Source organism: Macrotis lagotis, chromosome 1 (assembly GCF_037893015.1).
Source record: "Macrotis lagotis isolate mMagLag1 chromosome 1, bilby.v1.9.chrom.fasta, whole genome shotgun sequence".
Taxonomy (NCBI): Eukaryota; Metazoa; Chordata; class Mammalia; order Peramelemorphia; family Peramelidae; genus Macrotis; species Macrotis lagotis.
In genome coordinates, this window is record NC_133658.1 from 841528889 (window position 1) to 841545976 (window position 17088).

Here is a 17088-nt window from a genome sequence, read left to right on the forward strand (position 1 = left end):
TTCATAGTGTTTTACTTTTTATAAAATAAGGAACTTTAGGCAAAAAGTTACTTTAGGATTTTGCCAAGAAGACACAGTCCCTCTTAAGTGGGTAATAGGTTCATAGATTGAGAATTGAAAAGGATCTTGGAGTCTACTGAATCTAAGTTTCTCATTTTACACATGAGCAAACTGAAGTACTGAGAGGTTTAATAATAGTAACTAACATTTGAAAATTTTTTAAGATTTGAAAAACACTTTAGAACTATTATTTAATTTTATCATTACAAAAGCCATGGAGATATGTGCTATCATTATCATTTTTATTATTGTTATTATTATTATTATTATTTTATAGCTGAGAAAACTGAGACAGATTTTGAGTGATTTCCCCAGAGTTACCCAGCTAATAAATGTCCAAAATAAAATTTGAACCCAGGACTTCTTGATTCCATGTCTGATATCCTACCCACTATACCAACTTCTTTGAAAGTTACTCATGTATAGATATGGTGGGTGGTGGAGAAAATGAGATGCCTTTGGGAGGGACATTCCAAACCAAGAAATTTTTGGCTCAGCAACTCCTGTAGAATTAGGCATGAGGATGTGGGTAAGTTTCTACCAGGATGATCTCCCCAAAAAAACCATAGAGCCAGTCTAAAAAATACAACTGATGTGTCCAAATAACAACCAGTTAATTAGAAAACATAGCAGAACTCATAGGAAAGGATATCTTGGACTATATTTTCCCTCCTGTACCTTCAACCTCCCTTTGCTCTACTTTTACCTCACCCTCCTCCTGTCCTTGAAGATAGTCCTATCTTTGTTCTCACAGGGATTTGTCTCCTATGACCAGGCTGTGCAGTGAGTCAGTCAAAAGAGTGGAACCTTTCTGATACTGACAAGCCTGTATCTAGGAACCTAAGCCGTGGACCAAAGGTAAATTGCTATTCCTAAAATAAATGAAAATTACACAAACACACATACACACATACACACACACACACACACACACACACACACACACACACAAGCACACACAGAGGTAGCAGAGGTAACTCTCCATTTATCCTGAGACCTTCCATACTTTTCTCTTATCCCCAACCCTAGGCAAATGAAAATGTTTTTCTCTAAAATTCTGTTTAGTCATGTTTTCACTTATTGAGCAAGTCACTCAGGAAGTTTTTCTTACTTTAGCTTAAATTGACTCCTTAGCATTCTACCCTGATGTTCTCAACTGACATTCTGTATCTGATTCTCTAGGATAAATACTTGGAGGGGAAATAAATCAAATCATGAGGGCCTAGGTCTGCCCAGTAGGAATAATAATAATAATAATAATAATAACAACAACAATAATAATGATAGCCCCCTTGCTATAGAAATTAATCCAATGAGTTGATTCGATAATCATTTTATTGCCACTTTTTCCAAATAGGAAATGGAGATTCAAAAAGTTGGAGTGATTTTTTCACAGATCATCTGAAATCACAAATCTTCCCCATTGAAATTCCTATGTTTCTTCAAATCCTAGATTAGGGACTTCTCCATTTGGGAAAGGCTTGCTTGAAACTTTCCAAAACTATACGTCATTACTTTATTAGAAGAGATTTTTTCCTTCCTCAAACTTTAAAGCCTCTCCCTTTATGTAGATACATAATATATTATTATTATGAGCTTAAAAATTGTTTTGAGGGAAAAGCCTCTGACTTTTTTTATTTCTGTGTCCTCAGTACAAATTATAGGGTCTTGTACACATTCAATTAAAATCAACAATCATTTATTAATTAAGGACAGGCATTGTGCTAGGGATGAAAACAAAGCCATTCCTACAATTGAAGAATTTATATTCTACATAATATGTTGTCTAGGATGTTACAAAGAATTAGAAATAAAGGCATAGAAATTATTAGAACCTATATACTCCAACTGAGCGCGCTGTTTCTTTTCTTACACTATTTGATTAATTACCAGCTTGGTCTTGGGATATTCCTCAGACCACTATAAGCAATTAATATAATTGCTGAAATATAAATTGAATGGAGTAGAAAGGAGGCGAACTTCTAGGACAAAATAATGTAGACACTGCTCAACTTGATTTCCATAGTAGACTTGAATTATATGTCTTTTTTCCTATAACAAAGGAAGATTGTAAAAGATTGATGTAACAATGAACATCATCCATAAAATGTACTTTGAAATAAAAGAAATGTAATTGACCTCTTGGGACTTCAGTTTTTCCAACTTATAGAGAATAATTGTTGTGTAATTTGAATTAATAATTGTAGTGAGCACTGAATGAGAACTGAAATGATAATGATCAGGAAGGTGTGGGGAAATAGAATGCATTTTTATCAAGCCAAGACACTTTTATTGTCCTTTTGTTCTGCTACTGCTCTTGGCCCAGAAAGAGAGAAGGCATCTTGTTTAAAGGGCACCTAGAAAGGCATGAAACTCTAGGAGACAGAAGTCCAGATTCTCTACCCAGAACTGATTTTCTTCAGGCAAAAGACTATGACTTCCAATGGGGCATCTTCTAGGTAGCCCCATGATGGACAGTTCTCTGGTTCTGACTATTGCAAGTGTAGGAAACACATGCCTCCTAGTGGCCACAGATTTAGTCGCAGGCAGCTTCCAGGAAGAGAAAGGAATTAGAGAAAGGAAAGAGGAAGGAGAAAAAGAAGAAAGGTGTGGAAGAGCAAGTGGGCAAAAGGAAGTAATTTCTTTGCAATGTGTATGTAGGGGACATAGCAGCAGAGATATTATTTATGGTCAGATGAAGAAACTAAGGTTAGTAATTTTTCTAATGAGAAAAGGAAGGTTATGAGAATAAAAATGACATATCTATGAACCTTTCATTCTTTACAAAGTACTTCAGATATGCATGAGATTAACTCTATTATATGTCATGTATAATGCAACTATGATATTGTATTTAATTAAACATCTTATGAAAAAATTAACATGTTATTATTTCCATTCCCATATAAGATTATTTTGCAAAGGAAGAAACTGAAAATCAGTGAGATGAAGTGAATTGTCACATAGCTGGAAAGTACAATCATAACTCTGATAAATGTCAGTATCAGCATTCAAATTCAGGTCTTCTGACTTGAAATCCATTTTCCACTATCTCAGACTCAGAATAACTCCATAATGCTCAATCTAAATCCATTCATATCCATTTGGTTGGAAAGGATTCCCAGGCAACTTTACATCTATTATTTTGTTAACTTCTGAGCATCTTATCTTGGGAAGAACATTGACAAGCTGAAGCAAACTCAAAGAACGAACTGGAGCACATGTTATATAAAGATTGATGGATAAAACTAGCAAAAGTTTAGCCAGGAAAAGAGAAACCTTAAGGTAGCTATTTTAAAGCATCTGGCAGGCTATCATACCCAGATCAATAAGTGTCAGTTTAGAGAGAAAAATATTAAAGGTTTGGTGGAGAGAGAGTTCTGTCCAGATCATATTCAGAATGGTGCTGTTCTTAATCATGGAAATCATATGTAAATTGAATTAGGCTTGTTTCATCTAAGTGAGCAGTAAAGGGAAAAATTTTTCAGTTTTTTTTTGTTTGTTTGATTTCAGTATTGTTCAACTATTTCAAACTGCATTTGGTATTTTCTTCACAAAGACCCTGGAGTGCTTTGCCAGTTCCATCTCCAGTTCAATTTACAGATGAGGAAACTGAGCCAAACAGACTTAAGTAACTTACCTAGCTAGTAAGTAACTGAGGCCAGATTTTAACTCAGGAAGATGTTTTAAAATTCCAAGCAATTAAAGTTGACCAAAAAGGGAATGAATTGATTGTCTTGAAGTTAATATGTTTCCTATGTCTGAAAGTCTTTATGTACAGTCTAAATGATGATTTGATTTCTTGGGGATATTATAGAGGAGATCCAAGTTTGGGCATGATTAGGGTAGGCCTCCATGGATACTTTTAACTCTCTGATTTTGTTTTGGATTTGTTTTCTTTTGAACAATTCTATTCTGCTCTTTTGCCAGATTGTCCTTGGGGTCTATTTTCCCTTCATATAGTAATTTCCTTTTTTTTTCCTTCCAGATAGATTTCCATTCTCTCTCTGTCAAATGTTCTGCTAGAAAGAGCCTCTTGAACTAAGTGATTAGTGTTCCTTGCTCCAGATCCTTTAGCATTTAGTAATATCCTTTGAAAATGTGTTTCTTAGAAATGAATGTCATACTTTACATGGGACAGATGTTCCTTAAATGATCTGACATAGAAGTTATTAAAAAAAAAATTCTTGTCAATGTCTCTCTCTTTTCCTGGTATATAATGATTCTTTGTTTCTAAAAGAAAATTTTGTTAGGGGCCGCTAGGTGGCGCAGTGGACAAAGCACCAGCCCTGGGGTGAGGAGTACTTGGGTTCAAATGGGGTATTAGACACTAATTGCCTAGCTGTGTGGCCTAGGGCAAGCCACTTAACCCCATTTGCATTGCAAAGAAAAAAATTTAAAAAGAAACTTTGTTAATAGCCTTTTATTTTTCCCCAATAACATGTGAAGAAAATTTTTAACATTCATTTTTACAAGATGTTGAGTTTCAAAATTTTCATCCTCCTTCCCCTCCTCTTCCCAAAATGGTATGCAATTAGATATGCATTGTACATGAGCTTTCATGTTAAAAATATTTCCATATTAATCACAGTTGTGAAAAGAAAGAGACCAAAGAGGAGAAAAACACACAAAAAAGAAATAAAGTGAAAAAAAGTTTGCTTTAATCAGCATTGGGAGTTCATCAATTTTATTTTAATTTTTCAATTTTTCCCCTCACCTTGCTTCCCTCCTCCCACTCCCCCACAGAAGGCAGTCTGATAGTCTTTACATTGTTTCCATGCTCTTCATTGATCAAAATTGAATATGTTGAGAGAGAAATCATGACCTAAAGGAAAAAATAAAATATAAGAGATAGCAAAATTACATAAGATAACTTTTTTAATTTAATTTGGTCTTTGTTTAAACTCCATAATTCTTTCTTTGGATGCTATTTTCCATCAAAAATACCCTAAAATTGTCCCTGATAGTTTCACTGATGAAATGAGAAAGTCAATTAAAACTGATCATCAACCCTATGTTGTTGTTATGGTGTATAATGTTCTTCTGATTTTGTTCATCTCACTCAGCATCAGTTCATGCAAATCCTTCCAGATTTCTCTGAATTCCCATCCCTCCTGGTTTCTAATAGAATAATAGTGTTCCATAATGTACACATGCCACAATTAGTTCAGCCATTCCCCAATTGATGTACTCTTACTCAATTTCCAATTCTTTGCCACCACAAACAGAGATGCTGTGAAAAATTTTGTCCAAGTGATGTTTTTATCTTCTTTCATGATCTCTTCAGGGTATAGACCCAGTAGTGGTATCGCTGGATCAAAGAATATGCACATTTTGATCTGCAATAATTCTATTGTTCACAACCTCTACTTCATTCTTAATACACTTTCCCCTGAGAGAGAAGAGGGAGGATGCTCTGGCGAATCTGCTTGGTCTTCACAGTGTAGATAATGGGGTTCATTACAGGAGGGGACAGCAGGTAGACATTGGCCATCACCACATGGACCAGTGGAGAGGCATACCGAGCAAATTGGTGAACCATTGACAGCCCAATCATAGGCACATAGAGGACAAGCACAGCTAGAATATGGGAAAGACAATTATTGAAAGCCCGGAGACGCTCAGCCCGGGAGGCAGCCCATAAGATACTGCATAGGATCAATGCATATGAGAAAAAATGAGGAGAGGGCCAAACACATAGATGACCAAGGCCAGTCCAAATCCATACCAACTGTTGATTGTGGTATCACCACAGACTAGGTGAATCATGTCCTGGTGGAGACAGTAGGAGTGAGTGAGTATCTCGGAATGACAAAATGGCAGCCTCTTGAGCAAAAAGAAAGGGGGAAGACTGCCACAACACAGCGGGTAATGATGGCCATCCCAATCCTGCTGACAGTTGTGTCTGTAAGGATAGAGGTATAGTGGAAAGGGCGGCAGATGGCAATATAGCGATCAAAGGCCATGGCCAGAAGTACTGAAGACTCCATGAAGGAGAAACCATGGAGGAAGAAAAATTGGACAAAGCAAACTTCCAAACTGATCTTGCGAGCATTGAACCAGAGAAGACACATGACTGTGGGCAGTGTAGTGAGGGTCAGACCCAGGTCTGTTAGTGTCAGCATGGAGAGAAACAGGTACATGGGCTGGTGGAGGGAGGGTTCTGTCCAAATGAATGCCAGGATAGTGTTGTTGCCAATCAAAGAAATCATATACAAACAAAAGAAACGGATGGAGATCCAGATGTGCACTGCTTCAAACCCTGGGATACCTGAAAGGATAAAATAAAAGACTTCTTCAGTGGTGTTAGTGGTGACTGACATGACAAGTGAATGTAGATCCAGGGCAACTGTCTCTACAAGGAAAGAGACCATGTCTTATTCTGAAGAGATATCTTGAGGGTCATATTCTGTTTATAAAATAATATACTCTCTATATATATATGATTATAAAGGTTTGAAAAAATTCACATACTCCTCTTTCTACAAATCCCCTTGTAATATCCAAGTGATGCATTGTGAGGGGACAATAGATAGAGTATGTGGCCATGAGGAGTTCATCCTGAGAGTCATTGAGACCTGGGACAACAGGAATGTCCATACCAGAGTGCTCTGAACTCAGGAAGGAGCTCTGGCCCTTCTCTCTCTTTGTTTTCCTGCTTTTCATCCTTATCTTGTTGAATAATCTCAGGAAGGACCTTTTGTCCTTATCCCTCTGCCTTTCATCCTCATCTTGTTTAAGTGTCCCAGGAAGGAGTTCTGGTCCTTATCTCTCTACCCTTCATCTTTATCTTGTTGAAGATTCCACATTTTTCCGGGATACAGACCTTTTGTGGCATACCCATTATACTTCCACAGAGTTGTGTGAATTAGACTGAGACCCGGCTACCCAGAGTGGACCGCAACAGAATTGACATCCGAACAGGGACTAAAGGTAAGGGCAGGAAAGAGAACCGGGATCTTGTCAGTAGGACAAGAAGATAGTCAAAGTACCTTCACTACTTGAGTAGGCAGGGAAGATGGGGAATACGGTACCCATGGTTAAGCCAGAGGAAAGTGAAATTTGGGCCAGACAGTTATACAAAATTATCAAGAAACAAGGCATTACTATACAACTAAAAAGATTTATGGACATTCATTGAAAAAATACAGACTATATCACCATGGGCCCAGAATATAGAAATAACAAAAGAAAAATGGCAGGTAATAGGAGAACAGATGACAGCGTACGAACAAGAATGTCCGTCATATTTAAAAGAATTAGATTTCAGTATATTTTCCATAGTAAAGAACGCCTTCAGTGGCTCTGAGCGGCTGAAAGGGCAGTTTGCTGCAGAAAGTCGAATTGAAAATAAAGCTGTGGCATTTGAAGAGGGAAAAGATTGTTGGCTTCCTCCTCCTCCTCCTCCTTTAACACCCTGTTATCCATCCTGTCTGGATTATGATCTGTGTGTCTCTAACACCACTAAGGAAACTGGAAATACGGGGCACTTACAAAACTTAACAAAAGACAAAGATAAACCTGAATCAGCATTAGAAAAGGCTTTAAGTTTAGCTTTGGAAAAAGGAGAAGATTTGACAGGATGGAATGTGTATCCAGTCACTGAAGTACCTGATCCTAATGTCCTGGGGCAAGTTAGGAGAGCTCATACACCCATACCATGGAAGCACATTAAGAACTTAAAGGCTTCAGTGGCCCAATATGGTCCTACAGCTCCTTTCATATTGGCTCAGTTGCATCAATTAGCTCAAACCTTCATATTATGTCCTAATGATTGGAAACTTATAGCTAGAGCTTGCTTAACAGCAGGACAAGCAGTCGTATGGAGGGCAGAATTTGCGGAAAGCGCTAAAGTAGAAGCTGTAAGATTGGGAAATGGTCCAGAAGGTATAGCACAAGCTTTTGCTTCTTTGGCTGGACAGGGACAGTATGAAACAACAGAGGCACAGTTAAATTACGGTCCCGCTGAATATGTGCTAATTTCTGATTGTGCAAAAAGGTCATGGGGCAAATTAATTTTGGAACAAGGAGACAGAAAAACATTGGCACAAGTTAAGCAAGGCCCAAAAGAGCTATTCCCTGATTTTGTTGCTCAAATGCAAGAAGCTGTGGCCAGGTGCATGGGGCCTGTTGAGGGAGCTGAAGCTATTTTAAAACTTATGCTGAAGGAAAATGCTAATCATGATTGCAAAAAGGCTATGCTTGGATTTCCATCATTGGCAGGGATAGAAGAAATGTTGAATAGATGTGGAAAGGGTGGGTTCAGAGGTATATAGGGCTGAATTGTTAGCAGGAGCTATGACTTCCAAACAACAAGAAACTAAGAGATGTTATGGGTGTGGAGGATTAGAGCATCTAAAAAAGGATTGCAAGAAAGGAAACAAACCTATGATTACTTGTTTTAAATGTGGAAAACATGGACATTATGCCAAACAGTGTCGTTCCAATAAGAAGCAGGGAAACGGGGTGAGGGGCCCCTCGCGGGCCCCTACCCAATATGTATCTCAGACCTACCCAGTACAGACACTGGAGAGCAAATACAAATGTCTCACAGCACAGAAAGAGACATTCGACCCTTATACAGCATAAACAAGGTACAAATTCCTCTGTTTATTACAGCTGATATACCAATAGCTCCCCTCCCCTTCACTGCTTTGATTTTATCTTCCATAGAATATGTTCCCTGTATTATTCATCCCATTATTTTACCAAAAGGAGCTACTTATCTTGTCCTTACTAATCCTCATGATGTTCCTGTCTTTATTACTAATATGTTGCCTTTAGCTATTGCAGTACCTATCCGTGAAGAAACAGAAAATATACAGGTGGGCTTAGTGCAGGACATTACATTGGGACGTCCAATGTTAACAATCAAATTGAATGGGAAACCTTTTCAAGGTTTGTTAGACACGGGAGCTGACTGGATGGTAATAGCTTTAGATTTATGGCCAAAAGGGTGGCCCACAGAATCTGCTGGTGCACAAGTAGTGGGTATAGGAGGTATGCAATCAGTTTTAAAAGCTGCTGAATGATAGAATGGAATATGGAAAATAAGAAAGGAACATTTAAACCATTGATAGTATCGGGATTGACCATGAATTTATGGGGCAGAGACATTATGAAACATTGGCATTTAAGTTTAACCAATGAGTCTTTTTAACAGGGGCCATTGTTGTTGCAAGAAGCTGTAACTTAACCTGTCCACCTTTGACATGGATTAATGACAAACCTATATGGAAGGAACATTGGCCCCTGACTCATGAAAAGCTTCTTGCATTACAAAACCTGGTAAAAGAGCAATTAGCATTGGGACACATTGAACCTACTTTTTCCCCATGGAACTCTCCGATTTTTGTAATAAAGAAAAAGTCAGGAAAATGGAGAATGTTGACAGACTTAAGAGGAGTTAATGCTGTTATGCATCCTTTAGGAATCTTACAGCCAGGTTTACCATCACCTAATGCTATTCTGGAAGGTTACCTAATTTGGATTATTGATATACAAGACTGTTTTTATAGCATTCCATTACATGAACAAGACAAAGAAAGATTTGCGTTTTCTGTACCACAAATTAATTTCAAAGCACCAATGCAGAGATATCAATGGAAAGTTCTTCCTCAGGGCATGGCTAATAGTCCTAGTTTATGTCAATGGTATGTGGATCAAGCCTTGAAAAAACCTAGGCAAAAATGTCCTGAGGCTTACATATGCCATTATATGGATGATATTTTTGTTGCACACAAAAGTCAAGAACAATTAAAACTGTTAAGTGACTGTATTGTTCATGAACTGGAAAAATTTGGATTAACTATAGCAAGGAATAAGGTACAGACTCAGGTTCCGTATTCTTATTTAGGATTTACAGTTTCTGATCATTATATATCACAGAAACCTGTACAAATTGACTATAGTAAAATAAAACATTGAATGATTTTCAGAAATTAGTGGGGTCCATACAATGGATAAGGGCATGGACTCCTATACCTTCATCTTTAATGAGACCCCTATATGATATATTGAGAGGGGATTCTAATTTAACTTCAGTTAGGGAATGGACAGAAGAAGTTAGAAGAGCCTGCGAAGATATAATAACTTTATGTTCTTTGGAAAAAAACATACAGGGTAAATGATAAGCAGGCAATTGCTATTACTCTAATCCGATGCAAATCTCCCTATGCAGCTATACATCAGGATATAAAAATATTGGAATGGGTGTATGGCCCCAGGGAAGATCGAACACTAACAAACATATGGGAAAAGGTAGGAAGAGTATTATTAGAAGCAGCAAAAAGGACAGCTATGATATTTGGGATCAAGCCTTTGTTCTTCGTCCCATACACTATGAATCAAATAGAAGAATTGTGTCAAAATGATTTTTATTGGGCAATATTGTCTCAATAGGGAGAATTTAAAAATACCCAAACACCCCTTCTTGTACATAAGTTGTGTGAAGAATAGGGCATGCCTCCAAGAAGAGTTGTTAGAATACACCCAGTCAGAGGGAACAATGTTTTCACTGATGCCACGAAAGATCACAGGGCTGCTATATATCATGAGAAAAACAATGATATGATTGTATTAACAACTCCCTATAATAGTACACAAAAGAATGAATTATTTGCTATAATTGAGGCTATAAGAAGGTACACAGAACCCATCAACGTTATATCTGATAGTGCTTATGCTGTAAATATAGTACAAAAAATAGAACAGTCCATTTTGATAGATCACAAATCTTCCATGGGAAGTCTGTTAAATCAGTTGCAAAATATAGTCAGGAGTCGGTCCAATCCATTGTACATTATGCATGTTAGATCTCATACAGATGGAATTGGTCCGTTATTTGAAAGGAATAAGCTAGTGGATTCTGCATTGTCTCCTTCACTCATTTGTTCAGTTCAAGTAGCTGAACAAACACACTCTAAATTTCATATGTCTTCCCATTCTTTAATTCGTTTATATGGCATTACTAGATAACAGGCTCATCGTATAGTAAAAAGATGTACTCGATGTATTCCCTTTATACCTCCTGCCTTGACTGGTGTTAATCCCAGAGGTTTAGCCCCTAATGAAATATGGCAAATGGATGTCACTCATTTGTCTGGTGTCAATATCCATATGACCATTGATATGTTTTCTAGGTTCTTAATGTCCACAGTCCAACGTGGTGAACAATTGAGACATGTGAAAAACCATCTGTTTCATTGTTTCGCCATATCAGGCCTCCCTTGTGAGATAAAAACTGATAACGGACCGGCTTATACTTCCAGGTCTTTTCATGAATGGCTAAGGGAGTTGGGTGTGATACATATCACAGGTATGCCGTACAACCCTACTGGACAGGCCATAGTGGAAAGGACTAATCGTACCCTGAAAGTGATCCTCGCTAAACAAGAAAGGGGAAGAGGTCCTCTATGCCAGGGTTACCTGGATAAGGCTGTGTATACATACAATTACCTTCAATTTTCGAAATTTGACAATTTGACACCAGCTATGAGACATTATGTGACCATAAAAAGGATGTTACAATCTAGACACATAAGAGACAATTCAATAAACAATCAAAAAAGGGTTATGATAAAAGATCTTACCAATAAATGGTCAGGCCCTTTTCCTGTATTAATATGGGGTCCAGGGTATGTTTGTGTTTCCACAGATGCAGGGGACCAGTGGATTCCCATTAAAAGAATCAGAACAGTGGAAGAACAAGAAGAACAAGAGGACACGAAGAAGAGGAAAATGAGGAAGAAAGAATCACTACAAAAAGAAAAGAATGTTGGTCCTCTTGAAAATGTTTCTCCTTTTTCAAATAACTGTTGAGAAAACTAATGCTGAAGAACATCATTGGGCGTTCGTACCTTCTCCACCCTGGTTGAAAGCTTTATCATGGACAGATGATATGCCTTCTTTTCAGTTGTATGGTAATCTATCTAGAATGTATGAAGAAGGAGAGTTTGAAGGGATAACTCTTGAGAAAGCTTTAATAAAGAGCACCAAAGGATTTGTATTCACAGGACTAACAAAAGGCCTCCCATTATGTATACAAAAGAAGTCCGGAGGCATTTGGACTGGTGAGCAATGGAATATTACTACAAAAATACGTGGACTGGTGCCATGGTGTGCCCAAGTCGGTGATGGATATATGGTGTTGGGAGATTTGTTTGTTGAACAACAAAAAGATAGTATAGATTAACACTAGAAGATATCATTTATACACATGGAGATTAGAAGGAATTGATATCCCTATAAAGAAAACCAAGAAATATTTGCACAACAGGGCCCATCCCTTTTGTAACAATGTCTTACCACATAATCTTACTCTACTAGCCAAGTACCCAAGTTTCATGCCCTATACTACTTGTCATACACATCAGTGTGTTAAGATACCATTAATTTTCAGAATGATACAGAGTACCTTGTATCATGTCACAATACTACTAGGGATGTAATAGAAAGAGGGGCTGCAGAATATCCGAGACAACAATATTACCATAAGGCAGGAAAATTAGTGAAAGGGATTGAAAAAGTAATCACTGCAGTAGGAGGGCCAACAGTACAGGGTATGCCAGAATTATCTGGTCTAGATCCAGCCAATAACATTGCTAATAACATCTCCATAATGGGCCGAGTATGCATAGGAAAAGGATATGCTTTCCTTGTAGCTACTGACCTTGTACCTCACTGACCTTAACCAATTATTCTCCAGATGTATATAATATAATTTGTATAAACTGCATAGTCATAACATGTTTGGGACAGCGTCTCTCTATTGGGAGTCACATATTTATTGTGATTAGACCTCATTATGCCTTCACCATAGTTATAGCAAATGATTGGTTTAGAAATAAGAGTGATCATATCTTTAGCCTTTTGGATGATCATATGAGGGCAATTCAAACTCGTTCAAAAAGATGTATTTCTTGTGTTGTTTTGGGCATTATATTACTGGTAGAAGCCATTGTGGCCTCTACAGCCCTTGCTATGTCAATATCTAATACTCAGAATCAAATAGTTGAAGCACAGGGCTTACAAGAATTAATGCGGAATGTTTCAGTGGGATTTAAACATCAGCTTCAGGTAGATGAGCAATTTTATAAAGCATTATATAAATTGCAGAAAGCCACTATGTTTTTGTATTGTACTTCTCCAATATTTGGAATTACAATAAAAGTTACAATGTGATTATAGATATAATCAATATTGTTTGACCAAAGCCCAATATAATGAATCTCAAGTAGAATGGAATGTTACTAGAGCCCAGCGGTATGGACTGAGTATGTAAAATGTTACATTAGAATTGTCAAAATTAGCCCAAATAGCTGATTATATTGACCAGGCAGCAGATTCTGATCTACGACCTAAGCAGGTTTCAAATAAGCTGATTCAGTTTTTTCATGCTCAATCTGGTGATCTGTTGCATCTATTTTTACCTTATATATTGTTTGGTATTGGATTTTTATTATTTTGCTTGTGTGTGCCCCTTGTGATGCAAGTCCTCATCTCATGCATAAGAAAGGTTCTGACTGGTGTTTTTGTTGATCCTCCAAGACAACCCTTTTCTGGGAATCTATAGGGTTCTTTGTGCTTAAACAAGAAAGGGGAATTGTAAGGGGATAATAGATAGAGTATGTGGCCATGAGGAGTCCATCCTGAGAGTCATTGAGACTTGGGACAACAGGAATGTCCATGCTAGAGTGCTCTGAACTCAGGAAGGAGCTCTGGCCCTTCTCTCTCTTTGTTCTCCTCCCTTTCATCCTTATCTTGTTGAATATTCTCAGGAAGGACCTTTTGTCCTTATCCCTCTGCCTTTCATCCTCATCTTGTTCAAGTGTCCCAGGAAGGAGTTCTGGTCCTTATCTCTCTACCCTTCATCTTTATCTTGTTGAAGATTCCACATTTTTCCAGGATACAGATCTTTTGTGGCATACCCGTTATATTTCCACAGGCCTGGAGATGAGGGATGCTGATACAAGGGGACTAGGCTTATATATATACCCTTATTTCAACTATGTGAGTCAGAAATGTAGCATATACCTGCAATAAACTCCTTGCTTATCTCTCACTGGCTGACTTTCATTATTGAACATGTGGGACATGTCCAGCGGAGCTCCCCAAAGAGTCGTGTGAATTAGACTGAGACCTGGCTGCCCAGAGTGGACTGCAACAATGCATCTTCATAGAGAACCTGGGGGGGGCGGGGCTGAGATGGTAAACTAATCCAGATAATTTATCGAGCTCAGGGCATATCAGAGATCTTGTCTCTGCATGGGACTCAACAGCAAGGAAGATCATATAGACAGCAAACAGGAACATAAAAGACAACACAAAAAACTCTGAAAAAGGATGAGAGAGGGCCACTAGTGAAGGCTGGCAGATGGAACTAAGGTGATTTCGGCAATACATGAGAAGAAGATTATGGAAGGTTTCTTTTTTTTTTTTTAGGTGAGGATCACAGGATGTTTTTAGGGAAATGAGAAAGGGGCAATTAGATGTGACTGAAGATGCAGTAGAAAGGATTTAAGAGGTAGCTAAGGAGCAGAGGGGAGAGAAGACTGGTCTTAGTATTAGGATACATTTGAGTTCACATCCTGCCTCATACTAACTGTGTGATCTTGGACAAGTAATTTACTTTTTCAACGTTAGTTTCCTCATCTATAAAATGGAGAAAATAGTACCTAATGCACAGAATTTTTTGAAGCTTCAGTGGCATAAGCACTTAGCAAAATTCAAAACACAAGAAAATACAAATTAACTATTTTGATGAAACTTTTTTCCTCTTCTCAAAGGTAATATTTCACAAGGGTAGAATATTGCCTACACATAGACAAAATTGCTTTGCTTTTTGTTTTTATTGTTAAAAAGATGCAGTTGAGGTTAATAGAAAAATGACTAGAATTTTGTTATTGTTGTTGTTGCTGTTATATATTGCTTTGATTTTCAGATTCTGTTCCTTTAGGGGAAAAAAAAACATTACCTAGGCTAAATGGAAAAAGAATTTTTTAGTAACTTGTACAGAAAATAAGGGAAAAGTAGGGCCCAGATTAGGGGAAGAGGAAATAGCATTGGAGTCTAGGAATATGGGAGGAAATAGAACCATATGTAAGAGGAAACATAGGAGGAATAGAAAGGGAATGAGTTGTGGACATTGCCTTCCCTACCTGTCCTTCTCTTTTATCTTTCTTTGTTTTCTGGAGAAAGTTAAAATGATCATCCTTAAATTCACTCAAAAAAACCTTTCAAAGGTCAATCCCCCAAGAGTTTACTGTCCTTCTATTGCGTCAGGCTCACAACCTACTTGCTATCGTTGACATTTTGCCTATTCAGGTATCAAACACTTCCATTTACTTCATAGCATCTCTTCAATATATTCTCTTTGACTCTGCTATCACTCTAGTTCAGGCCCTCATTACCTCATCCCTGGTCTAAGACAATGGTCCACTAGTTGATATCTGCCTCCATTACTTCTTCATTCCAGTCAAACTTCCAATCAAATTGATCTTCCCCAAACACATCTGATCATATTACCCCTCTTTTCAATAAACCCCAGTGACTCCTTATTTCCTTTAAGATAAAATCTATAAAGCTCTGTTGGACTTCTTAGTCTACCATAGCCTAGTCCCTTCATACCTTTCCAATCTTCTTATACCTTACTTCCCTCCACATTGTGGGCCAGTGCCCACTGGGCTCCTTATTCTTTCTTGAACACAACACTCTATATTTCCATTCTGCATTTCACTAGTTCTTGCCTTTATCTAAAGCATTTCCTCTTCTTACTTTCTCTTCTATCTTCCTAAGTTTTATTTATATCTCACTTTTTGCAAGAAGTCTTTCACAAGGGGTACATAGGGGTAATGGATAGAGCACTGATCCTGGAGTCAAGAGGACCTAATCTGACCTCAGACACTTAATACCTAGCTGTGTGACCTTGGGCAAGTTACTTAACTCTACTTCCTTGTAAAAAAAAAAGAAGTCTTTCCCACTTCTCCTTAACCTCAATACTGTCCCTCTGAGATTACCCCTAGTTTATCCTGTAGATATCCTGCTACTGCATGGCTGTTTGTATGTTATTTTGCTCCTTCCCACTCACTTCCATTAAACTGAGTTTCTTCAGAGTAGGGACTGGCTTCCCCCTCCACTTTTCTTTGTATTCACAGCATTTCAGTGAATGAATAATAGTTAATGAATTCCATGGATAGCCATTTAATTCATTCCAGATGCTTGGTTCCATTTAAGACCTGAGTGACCTCTAGGTAAATTAGTTACCTCTGCTTTTAACCAGATGTTCTTAATCTAAGATTTGAATTTTTAAAAATATATTGCTATTGCATTTCAATAAAATTGGTTTCCTTTTTAATCCTATAGATTTTATTTTTATATATTTAGAAACATTATTCCAAGAAGGTGATTAATGACTGTACCAGACTGCCAAAGTGATAATACATGACACAAAAATAGTCAAAACCCTCTGTTTTGCCCATACTAAATTTAACCATTTCCAATATCACATAAGATCATAATTGGTAGAATATATCTGGATTCTACATTTCCAGCCCCCTCAGAAGTTTGCATTTATCCTGTCCTCAACCCACTTTCACTTTTTACAGAGAAGTATCTCCATAGTGTTACTTTGTCTTCACATTCTAGTTCCATTTCATTAAATTTCCTAGTCCCAGTATATGGGACCTTCGTCAGGTACTTTAGGTGGTAGGTACAGGTACTCTCTTTTCTACCTCAAACAGACTCTCTTCCACAAGAACCTACAGCAGCCAGCAAGAGGAAGATAGTTGATTTTCCCTTCCTCCTGGCATAGTTTTTTTTTGATATAACCAAACTTTATTAGCTTCTAAATGTCAATTGAAAGCTAAGGAAGTGATGAGAAGGAAAAGAAAAAGAAATAAGGATTTATATAGCTAATCATGTACTGGATACTGTGCTAAATTCTTTTTACAATTATTATATTAGTTCATTCTCACAATATTCCATCAAGATAGGGCTATAATTATTCTTATTTTATAGTTAAGAATGTTG

The 17088-nt window shown here is 37.5% G+C and overlaps 1 long non-coding RNA gene and 1 pseudogene across 2 annotated transcripts; one reads left to right on the forward strand and one right to left on the reverse strand.

Moving 5' to 3' along the window:
- Positions 1–466: 466 nt before the first annotated feature.
- LOC141508633 (uncharacterized) lies at positions 467–14102 on the forward strand. 2 transcript variants are annotated; one of them, XR_012474467.1, is made up of 4 exons: positions 467–918; positions 3574–3707; positions 6861–6993; positions 11696–14102. It is a non-coding gene; the product is annotated as an uncharacterized LOC141508633 (long non-coding RNA). The 2 variants fall into 2 exon arrangements; XR_012474468.1 differs by lacking the exon at positions 3574–3707.
- LOC141489976 (olfactory receptor 51Q1-like) lies at positions 5438–6383 on the reverse strand (annotated as a pseudogene).
- Positions 14103–17088: the final 2986 nt, after the last annotated feature.